This window comes from Pristis pectinata, chromosome 8 (genome assembly GCF_009764475.1).
Source record: "Pristis pectinata isolate sPriPec2 chromosome 8, sPriPec2.1.pri, whole genome shotgun sequence".
Taxonomy (NCBI): domain Eukaryota; kingdom Metazoa; phylum Chordata; class Chondrichthyes; order Rhinopristiformes; family Pristidae; genus Pristis; species Pristis pectinata.
Genome location: NC_067412.1, coordinates 37,932,714 through 37,938,713, shown reverse-complemented (window position 1 = coordinate 37,938,713; position 6,000 = coordinate 37,932,714).

The window sequence follows — 6,000 nt, the reverse complement described above, 5'->3', positions numbered from 1 at the left end:
GAAACAGGTATTTGTGTGGACGACCACGATTCGGATGCTTTTCGGGGTGAGGAAGTCACTACCGAGTAAACACTGAGGTGTTGTTTGGGTTCCATCGTGGAACATTTGGACTTCGTAATTACTCTCTCTATGTTCTCTACGTCTACGTCTTATCTTCAGACAACGGTGGTTGTTGAAGAAGCCTTTGCTCATGTTTCACCTTATGGCTTGCGGAACTGAACCTGTTTCCTTCTACAGGTCAGCAACAAAGTGAACTCCACCGGATTACTTCCAATTTCCATACATGGATTTCTGTGGCAGACACAGTTATTGTTTCTCATCCATCGATAGAGAACACTAGCAGGCTGGTGTCTCTCTCTCTTCTCTCTCTCTCCTCTCTCTGACTTCTTCAACAACGTCATTACGTCATTTATCTTCTATTGACATAAGCACGCCACACACACACACACACACACACACATTCAGCCCACCATGTCCACACCAACAAATGGGGACCCATGTGTGCTAATCCCATCTTCCAGCACTCGGCCCAGAGCCTTCTATGCCAAGGCAATTCAAGTGCTTGTCTAGTCACTTTTTAAATGCTGTCCGTGATTCTGCTTCCACCACTCTCTCCGGCAGTGTATTCCAGGTACGCACCACTCTCTGAGTAAAAAAGCTCCCCTTCAGCTCCCCTCTAAATTTTTTACTACTTGGCCTAAATCTACGTTCTCTAGTTTTATTCACCTCTGATAAGTGGAAAATTTTGGTGCAGTCTACCCGATCTATACCTCTTATAATTTTATACACCTCAATCATGTCCTCTCTTAATCTCCTCTGCTCCAGGGAAAACAGACTCAGCCTCTCCAGTCTCTCCTTATAACTGAAACTCTCCATCCCAGGCAACATCCTGCTGAATATCCTCTTCACCCTCCCCAGTGCTATCACATCCTTCCTATAGTGTGGCAACCAGAACTGCACACAGTATTCCAGCTGAGGTCTGACCAATGTTTTATAAAGTTGGAGCATAACCTCCCTGCTCTAGTATTCAATGCCCCAACTAATGAAGACAGTATCAAAAATGACCTCTGAAGCATGTTATCTATCTGTGCTTCCACCTTCAAAGATCTTTGGACTTACACGCCAAGGTCCCTCTGTTCCTTAATACTCCCTAGGACCTTACTATTCAGGGTGCATGTCTCATAAGCACTCCCAAAATTATTATTATCATTATCTGTTTTGCTACCTTGCTCCAACACCTTGTCCTTTCTCTTCAACATTCTTTACTTCCCTTCACTGGAAGCCTCCCATCAACAATTTGGTTTAAAGCTTCTTCTACAGTTCCAATTGACTTGGACACTGGTCCCAGCCCAATTCAATTGAAGATCATTCTAACAATCCTACAAATGTGATGTTTAAGACCAGGACTGTTTCTTTTAGGTCAGGACTGTCCCATATTGGGATGGATGGTCAATATGCTCACCAATAACACTCTTCATTGAAATATTATTGGTAATTGGTTTATTGTTGTTACACGTACTAAGATACAGTGAAGAACTTTGTTTTGCATGCCATCCATGCAGATAATTTCACAACATAAGTACATCGGGGTAGTACAAGGGAAAATTAATAACAGAATGCAGAATATAGTGTTACAGAGAAAGTGCAGTGCAGGCAGACAATAAGGTGCAAGAGCTATGACAAGGTAGAGGACAAGAGTTCATCTTTCTCATACAGGAGGTCCATTCAATAGTCTTTATACAGCAGGATAGAAACTATCCTGGAGCCTGGTAGTGTGTGTTTTCAAGCTTTTGTATCTTCTGCCCAACGGAAGGCGGGAGAAGAGAGAACGTCTAGGGTGGGAGGGGTCTTTTTGTTGGCTGCTTTTCTGAGGCAGTGATAAGTGTAGACAGAGTCCATGAAGGGGAGGCTGGTTTTCGTGATGGACTGAGCTGTGTCCACCATTCTCTGCAAATTCTTGTGGTCTTGGGCAGAGCAGTTGCTATACCAAGCTATGATGCATCCGGATAGAATGCTTTCTATGCTGCATTTATAAAAATTGGTGAGAATCATCAGAGAATTTCCTTAGCCTTCTGAGGAAGTAGAGGTGCAGGTGTGCTTTCTTGGCCATGGTCTATGTGGTTGGACCAGGACAAGCTATTGGTGATGTTTACACCTAGGAACTTGAAGTTCTCAACCATCTCCACCTCTCCAAATAGAGCCTTTAGATCCTTCATCTGCCTGACTGGGAGAATAAGAACTCAGTGGGTCTTGAATTCATAACCCTCTGACTCTTTGGCCAGGAATGGACGATCCCATGGCCAAATGTCTTTCTTTCTTTTTTGATCTTTTTATTAAATTTCAAATGAATACACATAACAATAGTGATTATACACATGGTGTGAAGAGATCGGGATTACAATAGTAACAATTGACATATACAAACACGGGGTAAAATATATAATCTGAACCTCCCAATCTCTTACTAAGTGAACATGATACAAAAGAATTTGCAAAGAAATTTAATTATATGAAAAGAGAACCCTAAAATTAAAAAAAAAACAATAAACAAAAGCAAACCAAGAACTTCAAAAAAAAAAGCTGGACTGTTATTTCTTCAGTTAAAAAGAAAGTATTTTTTCGTTAGCTCCGCTCCTCTATATTCAAATAAAAGGTTATTGAAAGGGATTCGAAAAAGGTCTGCTTACATCATATGGAAATACTGAATAAATGGGCTCCAAATTTCCTCAAATTTAAGCAAAGGATCAACAGTACCACTCCTAATTTTTCCTAAGTTTAAACATGTTATAGTTTGAGAAAACCATTGAAATGTGGTAGGAGGTATAGGGTCCTTCCATTTAAATAGGATGGATCTCTTGGCCATTAATATAACAAATGCAATCATACGACAAGCTGAAGTGGATAAATGGCTGGAATCCATCACTGGTAACTCACGAATTGCAGTAATAGGTTGAGGTTGTAAATCAATATTCAATACAATTGAGATAATATTAAAAATGTCTTTCCAACATTTTTCCAAAGAAAGGGCAGGACCAAAACATATGTGTCAGGGAAGCCACCTCCAAATTACATTTGTCACATATAGGATTTATATGGTGATAAAAACAAGCTAACTTATCCTTAGACATATGGGTCCAGTGAACCACCTTAAACTGTATCAAAGAGTGTCTAGCACACATTGAAGATATATTAACTAAATTGAAAATTTTCTTCCATGTCTCTATAGGTAAAAGTATCTGAAGTTCTCTTTCCCATTCATTCTTAATTTTATCAAGTGTTTCTAGATGTATTTTCATAATCAGATCATAAGTTATTGCTATTAAGCCCTTCCGATAAGGATTAAAACCTAATTTTTTTTCTGTAATTTCAATTTTATGTGGTATCGGAAAAGTAGGTAAAATAACTTTAAAAAATTTTCTAATCTGTAAATATCGAAAAAAATGTGATCAAGGCAAATTGTATTTATTAAACAACTGTTCAAAAGACAAAAGACAATTATCAATGAATAGATCACAAAAACATGTTATTCCCTTCATTTTCCATAAAGAAAAAGCTAAATCAATTCTGGATGGTTGAAAGAAAAAATTGGATTGGATAGGACTTGATAAAATGAATTTATTCAATTCAAAAAATTTATGAAATTGAAACCATATTCATATTGTATGTTTAGTTATTGGGTTAATCATTTGTTTACTCAATTTAGTAAGTGCAAAAGGGAGTGAGGCTCCTAAAATAGAAACTAATGAAAACCCTTGCACTGACTCATGCTCAAGATACACCCATCGGAGACATTGTATTACATCTAAACTAAATAAATTAAATAAATCAAAAAAATTAAATATCTAATATTAATTGCCCAGCAGTAATATCTAAAGTTAGGCAAAGCCATACCACCATCCTTTTTTAATTTCTGTAAATATTTCTTACTTAACGTTGGGTTCAATTTTCATAGATAGGACAGTTTCATTTGACCAACATAAGGTCATTACTGATACTAATGGTCGTTTCATTATAATATAAGGGAAAATAAATAATAGACCAATGGTATTGGCTAATATTTATGCTCCAAATACAGGTGACCCAGGATTTTTTGAACGATTTTTGTCATTTCTACCAGACTTGAACTTTTATTCTTTGGTCTTGGGAGGAGATTTTAATATCTGGTTAGATCCCAAATTAGGTAGGTCATCTACTAAATAAGCGGTTCCTAATAAATCAGCTTTATTTCTTCAATTGTTTTTAATGAAAACTGGGGTTATTGATGCCTGGTGTTTTTTTGCATCCAGAGAATAAGGAATATTCCTTTTTCTCTCATGTTCACCATACATATTCCAGGATTGATTAGTTTTTATTGATAACCAAATGATTCCATCAGTTCGATCCTGTGACTATAAAGAGATTGCTCTTTCAGATCATGCTCCTGTGCTTCTTTCCTTAAATTTCCCTGGGCTCCCTCAGACAAATAGATTTTGGCGTTTTAACCTAACTTTGTTATCTGTTAAAAAAATTTTCCAATTTATGGAGAAACAAATTATTCTTTTTTTTAAAGAGAATTCATCAGAAGAGATTCCTAGTCTTATCGTTTGGGATACTTTCAAAGCCTTTATTAAAGGTCAAATTATTTCTTATACAGCAAGCATTAGCAAAAAAGCTGACAGAGAAAGAGCTGATCTAGTTGATCAATTGAAACTATTAGATCAAAAATATGCTTTGGATCCAGATCCGGCTTTATATAAAAGGCGAGTTGAAATTAAAACTAAATATGCTCTTCTTTTAACATATCCAATTGAAAGTCAACTTTTAAAAGATAAAAGTCAATTTTACATTCATGGAGATAAAACAGGTAAATTACTGACTAACCAATCAAATATTTCCAGAGCTAGACAACAAATTAAAGAAATATCGAAAGCCAATGGTGAGAGGACAACTGATCTTTTAGAAATAAATGATACTTTTAGAGAATTCTATTCTAAACTTTACAGTTCTAATTTTCCTAAAGATAATACTGTAATGGATAATTTCTTTGACCAATTAAATGCTCCTACACTTTCCACTGAAAATCGAAAACAGTTGGATCAATCTATTACATATGAGGAAATCGCCGAGGTTGTGCAATCTTTACATTCTGAAAAGACTCCGGGTCTGGATGGATTTCCCGGAGAATTCTATAAGGCCTTTTCCTCTTTACTTATACCTCATTTATGTGCTGTCTTTTCAGACTCTTTTAAATTGGGTAGACTACCACAATCTTTTTATGAAGCTTCTATTTCACTTATTCTTAAGAAAAATAAGAACCCAACAGAATGCGATTCGTATAGACCAATTTCGCTACTTAATGTGGATGTTAAAATTTTATCTAAAGTTCTAGCTCGTAGATTGGAAAATATTTTACCTTCAATTATATCCGATGATCAGACTGGTTTTATTAAAAATCGATATTCTCATTTTAATATTCCTCGTTTACTATTATTTATTCTCCCTCTAAGGAAATATCGGAATGTGTGATATCTTTAGATGCTGAGAAGGCCTTTGATTGGATTGAATGGAATTACTTATTTAAAACTTCAGAGAAATTTAATTTTGGGCCTGATTTTATCCAATGGATTAAATTACTTTATTTATCCACTTCTGCTCGAATTCTTACTAATTTTCAAAATTCTAAACCTTTTAAACTTCAACATGGAACCAGACAGGGATGTCCTTTGAGCCCTTTGCTCTTTGATTTGGCCTTAGAACCTTCAGCTATTTCTTTCCGAGAATCTAGAGATATCTTTGGTATCTCCAGAAGAGGCATCAACCATAAAGTTTCATTATATGCTGATGATTTATTACTCCTTATATCTAATGTTGAAGCCTCCTTACCTCCTATGCTTTCTTTACTTTCTCGCTTTAGTCATTTTTCAGGCTACAAATTGAACTTATACAAGAGTGAATTTTTTCCTCTGAATAATTTGGTACTATTTGATATTAACATTCCTTTTAAAATCGTAAGAAATCATT